Here is a 15,425-nt window from a genome sequence, read left to right as displayed (position 1 = left end):
CTGCTTCTCCTGGTGAGGATAAGATGTGAGAATTTCTTGAAAAGAATCTACTGTGGTTCTAATGGCACAATCACTAAGAGTTTGACCCCTTACCAATTCATGAACATTTTCTTTATTAGCTGGAGACATCAATGGATGGCATTTTGTTGGGCATATTTTAAAACCACATCCAAATGCTTTAACAGAACAAGGTCATATACTTACGGAACCTAACAGAGGACTGGGGATTCTTTTACCACATTCCCAAGTTGAAACACTCTCCCTTCCTGCTTTTGGTTTAGGTAGCTATGGGCCAGTGAAATCACCACTGCAGGATACAGGACTATGGGATGAGTGCCCACAAGCTATCTCTCTCAGGAAAGGTAGTAGATTGTGGTGGTTTTACTATGCCTGCCCTCCATATTTTCCCTAACCCTCCCTTTTTTTGTTGTTAAAGTTTCTTTCTTGTGGGTGATCCACTCTATCACCCCTCCCCATCGCAACCTCAGGGTTTCCATATGACCCACGCCTGTCTAGTCATAGTATCAGAACTTCCTAGCCACGGTGATTGATTCAGGAAATGTGCGGGTGACCCAAGCCTGACCGTTCAGCCCTTCCTGGAACTTTTGCTGGAACTATCATGAAAGAGACGTGCTTTTCCCCTTGGGATCACTAGCTACGTGGATGGTATAATCCTAGAGCCACCTGTAGCTAATTTGTTGGCACTTTGAGGGAAATGACTAGCCGAGACCAAAGCTAATACAGAGGAAGGCAGAGCTCAGAGACAGTGTCTTGGTAAGATTATTTGTAGCCAGTTAAGGCTTAAAGCTAAAAGTACATCTGTGAACTACATCTTCACAGTTCCATAAACCAATAAATTTCCAAACGTTAGGAACCCAAAGTTTGAATTGAGTTTTTGCCACTTGCTACCAAAAGAGACTTGATTATTATAGAGAGACCTGCCACATTTCACTTAATTCTGTGGCCAGGTCCTCAGGTTAATTCCACTATGGGTAAAAGGAGTTAAAAGATCTTAAAACTGTGAAAGTATATCTAAGCAATGTACTCCTTGCAGCAGAGCACAAATTGTGAGCAAATCATCCAACTTTCTAGGAAACCAAATTAGGTCAAGAAGGAAGAAAGAGGTCCTGCACACACACTCACAATCTTCGTCCCCCTGAGGTTTAGAGAATTAAGGGCGTCTATTTCGCCCTTACCTTTAAGAAAGCTCTCCCTGCTGACAACTGAGGAGATCAAATATCTAAACCTTGCATATAGGCTACTATTGTTTTTTGGTAATAAAAGTTACATTTTTATTGGATATAACATAAATACAAAACAATGCATAAATTATAAATGTATGCAATGCATTATTACAAAGTTAACCCACCTCTGGAGTTACTACCCAGGACATTACCAGCATCCCTCTTATGCCCCTACCCAATCGTTATTACAGAATTTCTGGGTGAAAGCAAATAAATACGTTTACTTCAGTAGTCAATTTTCCAACATGCTTATACCAATTTATATTTCCCATCAGTAATATATGATAGTCCGGTCGCTCCACAGCCTCTCCAATGCTTAGTAATACCAGTTTTAAAAAATTAATCATTCCAGTGGATGTGTAGTGATATCTCATTGTGATTTTAACTTGCATTTCCCTGATAACTAGTAATGTTGGGCACCTTTTCATATTTATTGGCTATTTGCATATACTTCCAAGGTAGGAAATAACAGATTTTATCAAAGGTGTTGCAAAGGGGTTTCTGCTCCCAGTTTCAACGTGTGTGGAGGGGTTCCCCCACACCTCCAACAAGCAGTTCTCAGATGCCAGCAGGGTGTCCAAGAATTCAAGTCAATCCTGACACTATCCAGATATAAAAGTAGGTTCCCCAGGGAAAGCATTCAGACCCACAAGACTGCCCTCCACTTCAGAGGCGAGTCACAAGCCCAGGTTGTTACCCTGTGCTTCTGACCAGCTGGCTACAAACTGGAGGTTCCAACAACCCCCTCCAGCTCAAGGTGCCAATTGCAAGTCCAGATTGTTACCTATACTTCTGATAGATTGGCTATAAATCAGAGGTTCCCACAACTCCCTCTTTGGGTTTGATTAATTTGCTAGAGCAGCTCAGAGAACTCAAGAAAATCCATTTACTCATTAGATTACCAATTTATTACAAAGGATATTGAAGGATATGAAATCAACAGCCAGATGAAGAGATACACAGGGCGAGGTCCTGAACAAAGGAGCCTTTGTCCTTGTGGAGCTTGGGGCCCAGCATGGTGGCATGTGGAAGTGTTCTGGGGCTCCATTGTGGAAGCGCTCTGAAAAATGTTGGCGAGCTGTCCTTTTGAGTTTTTACAGAGGCTTCATTACGTAGTCTTGATCAGCTAGGTCATTGGCCATTGACAGCTAAGTCAACCTCAAGCCCCTATCCCCTTCCCGGAAATCAGAAGGGAAGATGGGACTGAAAGGTCCAATCCTCTGATCACACGGCTGGTTCTCCTGGCATCCAGCCCCCACCCTTGGGTGCTTCCCAAAGTCACCTCATTCACATAACAAAAGACACCTTTGTCACTCTCAACACTTAGGAAATTCCAGTGGTTTTTGGACCTGTGAGGCAAGAACTGTGGATAAAAACCACATACATATAAGAAATATATATGCAGATGACCAAATATATATTTCTCATAAATAACAATATCACAGGTATTTAAGACAACAAACCTGAATTGAAGCCTCAGACTGCCTTGGATACCTGTCCTAACTCTCACCACACTCTTCTTCAGCAAATACGTGCCTGATATAGCTGTTTGTGTCCACAGATCAGTAAGGATCAGAAAAGAACAAACATATGTCAACGAAAATAATCCATAACCAATCTATAAGTGAAAATTTGGGTGAGTTTATTTTGAGCTTAAATCTTAGGATTATAACCTGGGAGAGTCTTTCCACAAAGGAACAGAGCACTCCAAAGAAGTGGGGGTATACAGGGTGGTTATATACCCTCAAAGAGTATGTTTCACATATGATTGAAATGTCCCTTTTACAATAGTCACGAGGCTGCTCTGTCAGCATAGCGATCGATGGAAATGGCAGATAGGTCTGCTGTCTCAGTGAACGCCGCGGGGTGGCAGGTGTGTTGCCTCGGGCTGGCGGGGTCACAGATGAGCGCTGCAATCGGTTCCCAGACTAAAGAAAGATGCTTAATCTTTAAGGAGATGCCAACGTTGGGAGAGGGAGAGAAGTTGCACCTTTATCTCAAGGGCCTTTGCTCTTGCCACAGGGAATCTCTAAAGCAGATATACAATGCATGCTCGACGGCCTCGGTCAGGCCCTTTTGGAAAGACAAGCTCAGGCCGAATTAGGTTTATAGCAAATGGCTTCCTCATATATTCCAATATATCCTATTACTTGCCATTTTTATTTGTCATTTCCCCCTTTTGATCTCTAATCTTTTGATAGAAAGCATTGATGATCAAAATATTGTCCCTCGGCGCCAGGGTGGTTGCTGCCTGCCCTGGGTCCCTCATGTCCCTCGGTGTTAGGCTTTTATTTCATTTATTTGCCTAGTTGTCCACGTTGGGGAAACAGTGGACAAGCATAGTTATATATATATTAACAGTGGAAGCATTTCATATGTCATGTAATTTCCAATTAATTTTAGATTGTTGCGCAAACATTGTATATGTGCTTTTCTATGACACTTCACATTTACATTGTATATGATTCTAGAACAAGTACAGTAACAATAATAACTCAGCATTTTTAAAAGGATTAGTCTGAAATGAATTCTTAGTCATGGTCCCTATCAGAAAAGGAAATTTGTCCAGGGTTATAAGACAGATCAACCATCTCAAGCCGTCGAGCAATCATTACTCTAGTTCGTATGCTACTCTTACAACACTGAGTAAAGAAAACAACAATTAGTTTGAATATTATGAACAGTACACGGATTCCAATAAATAATAGAAATAGGAATTCCAATCTGGATCAAAAAAGGGACCTGATACTGAAAAGGGTCAACCAAATAATTCAGGACTGGGAGTCGGATCACATAAGGCATCCACTTGCTTCTTCATGTGTTTTAGCAGAGATGACACATTGGAAGACTCATCAGGTATAAAAGCACAGCATCCAGTCTGAATGACTGTGTATGTACCACCTTGGGATGCAGTAAGAATATCTAAAGCCATTCTGTTTTGAAGGACAGCCCTTCTCATTAAAGGCATTTCAGTATTTAATAAGACTATTCCTGCTTGACGATCATTAAGGGCTTCTTGAGTAAATTTAGTCAGATCTTCCATATGTAATGACATCTTTTAGCCCCAAAGAAGAAACACATATAGTTGCAAATATAGCCATACCAGGGGAGAACTGAACAAGCCCATCTGGCCTTAAAGAGAGGGAGGTTGACAACAGGTTTTAATTCAGCCTGACTCCTTCCCTGCTTTTAAAGGAACTCAAGGTACAGTGTTTTAGCCATCCAGGCAGTAGCCAAGGCCAAAGATTTGTTCCACATAACCATTGAGTTCCATTAGGAGTTACTTGATAAATTCCTGGCCTTCAAGGCCACTCTGTTCCAAATTAATCACTTTAAGTATGATAGCATTTCAAACAAATGATAAAATATAGGTATACAGTTTAAGCACAACAAATGTTTAAATGAGGAGATACAAGGTTGGGAATACAGGCCTGGTCCGGAGTCTTCAGACAGCTGTCTACAATAGATGTCGACTTCTTCTCCTCCTGGTTTGGTCTTTTTCAACAGGGCTGCAAACAGTCTTATTTGATGTCTCTTTCAATAAATAAATTCTTCAGGTTGCAGTCCAAAATCCTTAACTTCTGGGAGCTCTGTGAAAGAATCAGCTACCAATCTTTCATTTTACTTTAAGTACCTCAATAAGACCGTGACAACAATGTAATATATCCCTTAAGAAAAGCTGGTTCATATATTTCTTCATCTAATTGCATAGGCTGTTTTATTATTATTTCAAAATGAGACAGCCGATGTTTACAAAAAGTATAGATCTAAGATTAAGGAGCACTAGCACAAGAGCTTTTGGCCGTGAGAGAGTAAATGCTTCTGAAAGCCTGCCAATTAAGTTCTAGTTGTGCCATTCGTTTTACCAGTCCTGAGGATCGAGGATGGTAAGCACAGTGGAAATGCTGCAATATTTGCCAAACATTACAAATAGATTTGAGTTCCCCCAGTCACTGTGTAACTCGGGAGGAATTCCTCAAACAGGAATTTATTCTTTTCAATAATAATTTGCCTAAAGCCATCACTCTTCTGCAAGGAAAAGCCTCAAAACAATGTGAGAACATGCAGATCATTACAAGACATATTTATCCTTGAGATGGTGGCATTTGGACAAAGTCCAATTGTCATACCTCAAAGGGTCCCTTAGGAAGGGAAAAGTGGCCTTGTGACCCATGGAGTGGGTTTCTTATTGGGCCCGAACCACATCTGCAGGGGGGTGTCAAAGATTCCCCCTTTTGACTGCCATATCTGTTTCTCTTGTTCCGTGGCAATTTCTTGAGCCTGTACAGGGAAATCTTTTACTGGGTTAGCGGAGTTAACAGAAAGTAGCAGGCATTCTTGAGGCTAGACAGTGTAACATCCTCACTTATCATTTAAGTAAGACTCATTTGTAAACCAAATTAAACAATAGAATGCAGTCGTGGTCTTTTCTCCCTTGTGATGTTGGAAGCAAGGTAACAAGGTTAATGGTTGGAGCAAATTATAAATTAGTTCCTGCGTCCAGGAGGCAGACAGTCAAGAAGACTTCTAGATGTCAGACTCAAAGCATCTTTAGCAGCTTGAAATGTCTCTGATGATGTCATCGGGCATTCAGGTATCTTTCTGAGTGGCTTCCAGCTTACACAGCCACAGATAGGAATCTCTTGTGAGTTTCTATCAAGTCATTCAGCTTCAGTTTGCAAGGTTTCAGGAAAAAGAGCATGATCAATTCTCAATGATTCCAAATGAAAATGAGGGAAAAATTGAAAACATTAGTTTGGAGGTTTGTAACCAGATATTTCAGTAGAAGAATTCAGGATCCAGTCCAGCTCACAGGCAGAAAAAGCCTCAAAGACCATTAACAGAACTAGGATCTAATATCTACAAATGTGCATTATAGTTTTTCACTGAAACATAATTCTTCTCTCTAAAATCATCCTCATTTTCACCAAAGATAGTCAAATTAAGACTGATTGGTTTGCAATATAAGTTTAGTTTCAAGAAACTTGAATTATTTACATAAGTGCAGCAAGAAAAGCAATTGATCATATAGGCTCTTAAATCTGCTTTTGCTGGAATTTTTTATGAGGAATCCCAGATTGAACTTTAAAGACTTCTCAAGGCCAGAAGAGCCAAGCCAAGGATTTGTGCCATCAAGCCTTGCCTGCAATACCTTAGATTTGGGTGAATTTCTCTCCTTTCTTGAGATTCCCCAGAATATTTCGAGGTTCATTGCACCTGCCAGATAAGCAAGCTTCCTTACTTACCAGGTAAGATTGCTGGAATCTCTCTCTGTAAAGCAAGGTACCAGGCCCATATTTCCAAGTGGCTTTATTTCCAGAAAGTCAACCTTATTCCTCAAAGGCAGTATTGTCATATCTGAGTCTGTATGTTTCTCTCAAACATGACATTCCAGTCAAAGTTTTGGTAAGATAACAAACGTGTCCTGTTATAAGGAGAACAGATTCTTATTGAACTTATGCAAATAACTATATTGCCACGAAATAACCATACTCACTCACAAAGAGTTTCCAAATTCTGGAGGGATCAGGTAGGGAGAAAAAGATAAATGTTTCAGTTTTGCTCACAAAGGTATAACTTCACCAAATTGCTAAGTCATAGTTAGCACAAGAGAAAAGAGAAAAAGATTTTCTCGAATCTGAGAAAACAAAGCAAAACATCAAAAACAATATTTCAAACAAAAGTCGTAAAAAGAATTATAATCATCCTCAGTCCATTCAGTCCTGTATAACCGGTTCTTGATCTTAATCTTCTGTTAGCAGTTTTATGAGGTCATCAGTTTTTCCATTAGATTTCTGTAATTTCTTACCCAGTTGAGTCCTATGATCTGAAAGTTTATCAGAAAACTGTATTCCAGAGTAAGTGTCAGAGTCCTTTTTATGAATCCCTCTGAAGATGCGACATATTTGCAAAAGCAAAAAAGCATCAGAGTAAAACAACTAACTGTAAACAACAAAAGACTTAAAAATGACAATTGACAGAGAAACTTGGTTATTTCTGTGATATACAACACCTTAAAATAATATTTAGAATTATGGCTGATAGCCAGGACAGATCAGAATTTTAGGAATGTTATATAATTTCAGAACATTTATATCAGCAACATTTACCCCCATAATACCACTTAAGAGAGATTATCATCGCTTATTTGACAATGCTTCCCATGTAATTTAACAGACCAAATAAGCCGAATTAGTTTAGAACCTTCCACCTTATAGGAAGAGAGAGCAAATTTCTCCGTGAAGTCCCAGCGGCCCTCTGAAAATCCTCAGAGAAATCCTCTTCCTTCATCCAGGTCAAAAGAAAGCCTTTATTCAGGACTTGAATATTTTTGAGGGAGAAGCTTGTCAAAGATATCAAAAGGTTTTAAAACACTTGCTCAAATAGGAAACAACACTCACTGTGAAACAATGCTCAAGTATATACTCAAAATGACAACAAATAGTCAAGGGTAAATAGCTGAAACAGTCACAATCTTAAGAGACCTCTTTCTGAAGATGGGAAATCATTTTAACAAAACAGATTTTCTGTCTTTTAGGTAGCCTTAGAGCAGGCTGAAAAGTTCAAGATACTCCTCCTTTTGAGAGAGAAAACCAAATTTTAATTTCTGCACCAGCTTGTTTTTTAACATTAAAACTCATTTGCTTAATTGGATTTACTTTAATCTTAGTCTACTTGACCAGGCATAAAACTCCTTTCAGAATTTCTCCTTCACAAACCTTCTACAACTTTCTTTTTGCCTTCAGAATTTGTCCCAAAGTCTTTCTTTTTTTCCTTTCTAGTACATTAGGACAAATTTATCTTTCTTAACCCATCAAACAAAATATTCCCATTCTTTATACCCTCTTTACTGAAAACATACATTTTTAACTTTCCTTGAATACAGAGCTGTTTTCCTTATTAATTTCCAGTAGCTTTAATTATATATGTTAATTAGAACTTTTAACCATTAACAGACCCTAGTAAACACTAAAAGGTAAGCAATTGCAAATTGTCTTTTATATCAGCATTCGAAACACTTCATAATTTCTAGAAACACACCGCACTTTACAGTAAAAGACCCAAAAGCTTTTAGCACCTCTGCAATAAAAACCAAAAGTAGATAAACGTTTAGCGACGTTTGTTCTATCCAATCCAAAAATTACCCAGATACTCAGATTTTTATCACTTAACTTAGCAGAACTCAAGATTGCTACCAAAAAGAATTTGGAAGCTGTTCCCCCCCCTTTTTTTTTTCCTTCAGATTTAGGAATTAGTGATGGGCTAGGTAGTTCCTGGAGAGGGGAGATGATAATCCTTTTTGTGATAAAGGAACTAGGTGGAATCTGAACTGCCTCTAGAGCTGTATTTCCAGTCTTGCAAGGATTTTCTAAGGACAGTTGCTCTTGATTTCCCAGAAACTGGAGTGTAACTTGAATGACGTTCTAGGTTGATTTGCCTGTCCAACTACATCATAAAGGCACAGAGAAACCCCTCAAGTTTTCGATTTTACAGAAGGTCCAGGTTCTGGTCAGGTCCAGCCTGAACTTAACCTCGACTTGGTGACAACAGAGGAGATGATGAACAAAACAGACAAAGAAAGCAAAAGAAGAGATCAGACCTCACCCTCATGGCTTCTTCCAGAGGGTTATCAAGATAAGAGTCACACAACAGTTCCCGTGCTGGGACACACTACCCTAGCACGACAGTTCACAGAATAAATCACAGGTCTCCTACCCTCATAACCGACTCAGTAGGTGACTAAAATACTCAATGAGTCAACTGTCAAGAGAGCGCACCCCACTTAGGGTTGCTGGGGTGATCGGGCCCAGAAACCCAAAGTTGGGGCTCCCAGGGGTGGAGCCTTTGACTCTTTAAAGATTTCTTTGTTTCTGGGTTGCAAAGCTCAAAAGGAGACGAAAATGGCCATTGTAACTCTAAGAGAGATGAAGACATTTGGGTTAGTTCTATTTAGAAAAACCTTTTGTAAGCGCTTACTTTAACTCAATGGAATAGAGCTCTTTAGAAAAGAAGAAGGAGATGAGCTCTGAGATTCCAAAGGCAGCTGCAGAGGAGATGGAAGGGATAAGCAGGCTGGGACGGTTTCTAACTTCTTATCCTTTTTTTCAATTCAGATACAATCTCTGCCAATTTATGGTTAGTCTCCTGTTAAGAATTCACTTTATCATTATCACGTCTTGAAGCCTCTAAATGCCAATCATAATAAGCCTCCCATTCTTTTGCTTTAGTTTTGGAGCCGGCTCTTTCTACTTGTGCAAATACAATAGCTTTGAGATGTCGAACGTTCCCCACTTTGGCCACTTAAGTCATTCTTAGTTAATCCTTCCCATTTTGTTAGATACTTGCAAGCATTGTTTCCATACAGGAAACCAGCTGGAGTTCCATTGGGAGGTTGTCCATCCGGGAGCTGGCTGGCTTTAAAAGCATGGTTTTCCCATTTTCTTTTTGCTTGTCTGTTTTTTTTTTAAATAAAGTCTGAACAACTTCTAAGGACAGTGTAGTGGGTCAGAAGTGTGCTGCTTGTGAGTGTTACTCCCTATAGAAAGGTCGTAAACACTCTCTTACGTGCCTCGGTCTTTCCCTCTGGCCGCCTAATACTGCCGTGGGAGCTCGGAGCGCTGGGGTGACCAGCCCTTATGTGTGCGTCCCCAGACGAGCCTGTAATTAATTACCGTGAATGAGAGTGGAGTTTCCTATGGGACCACTGCACGTAGTGAGGATTGATCCTCTGACACTCCCGCTGAGGTCCTTAATCACCTAAGGGCGCCTTTTGGCAAAGGCTGGGAGGAGCAAGTGTCCCTTTTCTTCAGAGCTGTACACGTTCAGTCTCTCATTTCTCTATCAAGCAGTTTGTTCAGACTTTATAAATACAATTCTTTCCAATTTAAAGCCAAATTTAAAGGACAACCAACCCAGCTCACTGCAAGCTCCTCTAAGCTTCTGTGGCTTAGGAATTCTCTCTAGGTTTTTCTCCACCTAGGAAATGTACCGGTACCCCTCAAAACCTCTAGTCTTAAGATCTTACCCAGCTCATATAAACTCTTGGACCGTCAACTTAAAATAAGGAGGTCCGGGTTTCAGGAGAACTCACCAAGGTCACCTGAAGAATGCAGTGATCCGGGGGGCTCAATGGGCCCTTATTGGTACTGAATGCCGGTTCAGTGTAGATTCCAGGTGGCCTCCAGTGGGTGGCCTCTGAAATCCTGCCATGACTAAGCCAAGAACTGTCAATGAAAATAATCCATAACCAATCTATAAATGAAAATTTGGGTGAGTTTATTTTGAGCTTAAATCTTAGGATTATAACCTGGGAGAGTCTTTCCACAAAGGAACAGAGCACTCCAAAGAAGTGGGGGTATACAGGGTGGTTATATACCCTCAAAGAGTATGTTTCACATATGATTGAAATGTCCCTTTTACAATAGTCACGAGGCTGCTCTATCAGCATAGCGATCGATGGAAATGGCAGATAGGTCTGCTGTCTCAGTGAACGCCGCGGGGTGGCAGGTGTGTTGCCTCGGGCTGGGGGGTCACAGATGAGCGCTGCAATCGGTTCCCAGACTAAAGAAAGATGCTTAATCTTTAAGGAGATGCCAACGTTGGGAGAGGGAGGGAAGTTGCACCTCTATCTCAAGGGCCTTTGCTCTTGCCACAGGGAATCTCTAAAGCAGATATACAATGCATGCTCGACGGCCTCGGTAAGGCCCTTTTGGAAAGACAAGGTCAGACCGAATTAGGTTTATAGCCAACGGCTTCCTCATATATTCCAATATATCCTTTTACTTGCCATTTTTATTTGTCACATAGGACCCATTCATAGACACTATACACGTGCATACACATAAATAACTATAAGGAAGAGGAAATAAAGACCTTATACAAAAGAAGCAGCCAGGTGTATAATTTTCACAATCTCTTGAGACGTTGAAATATAATCTTTGGGGGGGAAAAAAGCCCAAAGAAATGATGTAAGAGATTAAAGAATAGATGATAAGACAACAGGAAAGGACAAACAAGTGATTAAAACTCAGGAAAGAATGGAAAAGAAAAAGAACACTTTAACAAAGATGAAAGTCACATTGGAAAACAAAAGGTGGAGAGAACAAGAGATGTAAAAAGAGAAGTTTGACAAATGACATAAAATAAAATTGAGACAAATATTGCATGATTCCACTTGTATATGGTATCTAGAGTAGTTAAATGATAGAGACAGAAATAGAAAGGTGGTCACCAAGGGCCGCAGGGTGGTGGTGGTAATGGGGAGTTCCTATTTAATGGGTACATAGTTTCCATTTGGAATGATGCAAAGGTTCTAGAGATGAATGGTGGTAGTGAATGCACTTAATGCCAGCGAATTATATACTTTAAAATGGTAAACTTATGTGCATTTTACTACAATAAAAAAATGAAATGGGAGCGAAAAAGATGTAAAAGTGATTCAAAAAAGATGAAATTCTTCAACCTGATAAAGGCCATATTTGAAAAACTGACAGCTAACATCGTACTCAATAGTGTAAGGCATAAAGCTTTTTCTATAAGCTCAAGAATAAGACAGGGGCCAGCCCCATGGCTGAGTGGTTCAAGTCGCACTCCGCTTTGGTGGCCCGGGATTTGTGGGTTCATATCCTGGGTGCGGACCTACCTGGCTCATCAGCCAAGCCTTGGAGGCATCCAACATACAAATGTATAGGAGGGTTGGCACAGGTGTTGGCTCGGGGCTGATCTTCCTCAAGCAAAAAACAGGAGGATTGGCAACTCACAACGTTAGCTCAGGGCGAATCTTCCTCATGCGCGCGCACACACACGCACAAAGAATAAGACAGGGATGTCTACTTTCACCATTCTATTCAACATAGTCCTGGAAGTTGGGAGACAGCAATTAGGCAAGAAAAAGAAATACAAGGCATCCAAATTGGAAAGGAAGAAGTAAAATTTTCTTTCTTATTTTCTTGGTGCAAGACCTGGAGACCATCTATGTTTTCATAAAATAGCTGGTTTTCTGACACGATCAGCTTTTATGTTCAAATATCTCATGAACATTTTGGGAAATGTTAGCTTTTGCTCGGGTGCACTTTTATCATTTTCCTCATGAAGCATTTATTTATTTCTTGTTAAGTTTACGCCACGACGTCTTATCCTTTTGTTGCTGACATAGGTGAGGGCTTCCCTTTCATTATATAATTTAAGTTACAATTGTTTCTATGCAGGAGGGTTGATAATTACTGTATGTGAATTTTGCATCTTGTTACAATTCTGAATTCTTCTTATTTGCAGTAGTTTTCAGTTGATTCTCATGGATTTTCCAGTTTTACAACCATATCATCTACAAATAATTTTATATTCTCCTTTCCAGATTTTATACCACTGATTTATTTTTCCTGACTAATGCCTCTATTAGTATCATAGATTGTGTGGTATTAGTGGAAATGCTGTCTTGTTCGGGTCTCTAGAGATAAAGCTCCCAGTGTTTCTCTACTAAATAGTGTGCTGCATTTGGGGCTGACATGCACACAGACACACACACACACACATATAAATAAGTTAGTGTGAGCACGTCTTTAAAAATCATATTCAGGAAGTATCCATGGCGTCTATTTCATTAAATGTTTCCAACAAGGTTGGTAGAACGTTTTGTCAAATAACTTTTTAGTGTCTGTAGAGATGATCCTATAATTTTTCTCCTTAAATCTATTATGATAATAAATGATTAATTGATTTCCTTATATTGGACAATCTGGATTATTATGTGCTATTCTTTGACTGAGCTGCTGGATTCTGTTAAGGTTGAAGAATTTTGCAGTGATATTTATAAGTAAGGTTTGTCTGTAGTTTTATTTTTTGTGTAAGCTTCTTTAGGTTTTGATATTAATGATATTAATGTTATACTCACTTCCTCAAGAGAATTAAAAATGTTCCCTTTTTGTATGTCTGGAACAATTTAAACAGTACAGGGGGGATCTGGTTTATAAAGGTGTGCTGGAACTCTTCTGTGAAGCTGTCATGACGTGGTTTTTGGCGGAGTTTATCCTTCTTACAGCTTTCTCAACTTCTTCTCTGAAAAGCAGTATGTTTAGACTTTCTATCTTCTATTGGGACCCTTTAGCAAGCTATTATTTTTTTTAGAAAATTTCCCATTTTATCAAGATTCTAGGGGCCGGCCCTGTGGCCGAGTGGTTAAGTTGGCACGCTCCACTTCCACGGCCTGGGGTTTCGCCAGTTCAAATCTTGGGCACGGACATGGCACCGCTCATTGAGCCATGCTGAGGTGGCGTCCCACATGCCACAACTAGAAGGACCCACAACTAAAAATGCACAACTATATACCAGGGGGCTTTGGAAGAAAAAGGAAAAATAAAAAAATCTTTAAAAAAAAAGATTCTAAATGTATAGAATTATACAAAATAATCTATTCTGTGCTTCGGGGGTAAGCTGCTATATGTGTTCTGCAGATCTATCCACATCTGCATTTTCTACAGATTTCTTTCAGTAACAATAAATTCTATTGTCTTTAGAAAAAAGTCGTCTAATTAGAGGACTGACTGAATGCTGTATGTGTATTCAAATAGCTCCTTTTGTTACAGAACCAGGTTCGCTTTTGCCCGCCACCCAGAACCCAGACACCGAGACAAGATTGCAACAGAGAGAGGGTTTACTCACGAGGCAGCCACATGAGGAAGTGAGAGCATGATCCTCAAACTCACTTCTCCAACAAGAGTGACTCAGGGACATTTATGGGGTAGGGGCAAGGCGGTCTGAAACGTGGAGAGAGGTGATGGGAGGTGAGGAGAGGTGAGGTCATTGATGATCTGCGCAAGTGCAGTCAGACTCCATGCCTCTTCATAGGACCCGTGTTCACAAAATGGCAGCATTAGCATGATCTGAGGGTGGAGTTTTTAGCCTCTTGACGTCGAAAGGTCGCCTATTGGACATCTGCCTGGGCCGGTTGATGAGTTGGTGGTCTCAAAGCCCTGAAGTGGACAAGGAGTTCTAATTCCTGAAAACAGCTCACACACCCATTTCCATGGTGACCCAGGCTCCAGGGAGACATTATCTGTAGGAGCCTAGTGGGCGTCAGAGAGCATATTGCCTAAGCAGCACAGGTAACAGTGGGCGGGTTAACAGCTAAATGCCATAATCGGTAATTGTAAAACGGAAAAAACTTTAGTACCTAGATACTTAGTCATCAATGGCTAACTCTTTGCCAATTTCACTTTTGTTCTGTATCCAATCAGGACATTTTACCGTGTAAAACATTTCAACTCTCTCCCCATTTCTCTGTGAAATTTTAATCCTGCTGCTGTCGTAAGAGCCTTCCTGTGTCCACACAAACAGAGGTGCTTAGTTTCTTATCTTGACTTTTTGGAAGTGCTGTCAGTTGGTGGCTTAATGAGTAACTGTCTTCAATGTCGTTTCTCTTTTTAATGACCAGTGCACGCTGGGAGCCTGTGGGGTATTTGGTGAATGTCAAGCTGGCCTTTGTTGTTCTCTGTTTGGGGCACAGAACTGGCGAGCCTTTATCACTGTCTCGTGTCTACCAAGCACTGTCCTAGACGCTGGGGAAATTCCCTTTCACCAAGTAGCAAGAGCCCCTGCCCCTGGAGTGGCTGGGAGTTTACAATTCAGCTTTCCTTAAAAAAAGTAAAAAGGGAAAACCTCTCCCCGACTAGACTCTAAGCTCCTTTAGAATAAGGACCCGTCAGATTTCCCTCTTTGTCCGCAAAAGTGCTTCTGCTTGGTCCACAGTAGATGCTCAGCTTTGTTATACACTTTGGTGTTATACTTCAACAGTATGGAAATTTGGGGAAATGCATAAAATATACAGAAGAAATTCAATTACCTATAATTTCACTTCTCATATAAAAGTTGAGGCATTCAATGTATTTTATTCCAGTATTTTACAATTGTCTTTATTCCAGTATTTTTTCTGTCATCACAAATGTGGGATTATACTGAAAATATAGTTTCCCCCATCCCGTGTTAAAGACATGGTTTTTAGCATCTCTGTAATATTTCTTTGTGTCATTTATTTAATGCCTCTCTAATAGTGGACATTTAAATTGCTCCTCTTTATAAATAGCAATGTGATGAGCATCTGGGTATATGAATTATTGGCGACATTCTGGAATATTTCCTTCGGATGGGTTTCTGGGAGTGGAATCACTCCATGGAAGGGTGCAAGCT

The 15,425-nt window shown here is 40.2% G+C and overlaps 1 long non-coding RNA gene across 1 annotated transcript; it reads right to left on the bottom strand.

Annotated features, from left to right (window-relative positions):
- Positions 1–2,129: 2,129 nt before the first annotated feature.
- On the bottom strand, positions 2,130–14,533 carry LOC139040005 (uncharacterized). Its single transcript, XR_011493546.1, has 2 exons — positions 2,708–14,533; positions 2,130–2,607 (listed from the first exon to the last, which is right to left on the bottom strand). It is a non-coding gene; the product is annotated as an uncharacterized lncRNA (long non-coding RNA).
- Positions 14,534–15,425: the final 892 nt, after the last annotated feature.

Source organism: Equus asinus, chromosome 13, assembly GCF_041296235.1.
Source record: "Equus asinus isolate D_3611 breed Donkey chromosome 13, EquAss-T2T_v2, whole genome shotgun sequence".
NCBI classification, from domain to species: domain Eukaryota; kingdom Metazoa; phylum Chordata; class Mammalia; order Perissodactyla; family Equidae; genus Equus; species Equus asinus.
The sequence above is the reverse complement of the archived record's forward strand: the minus strand, read 5'-3'. Positions and strand labels throughout refer to the sequence as shown.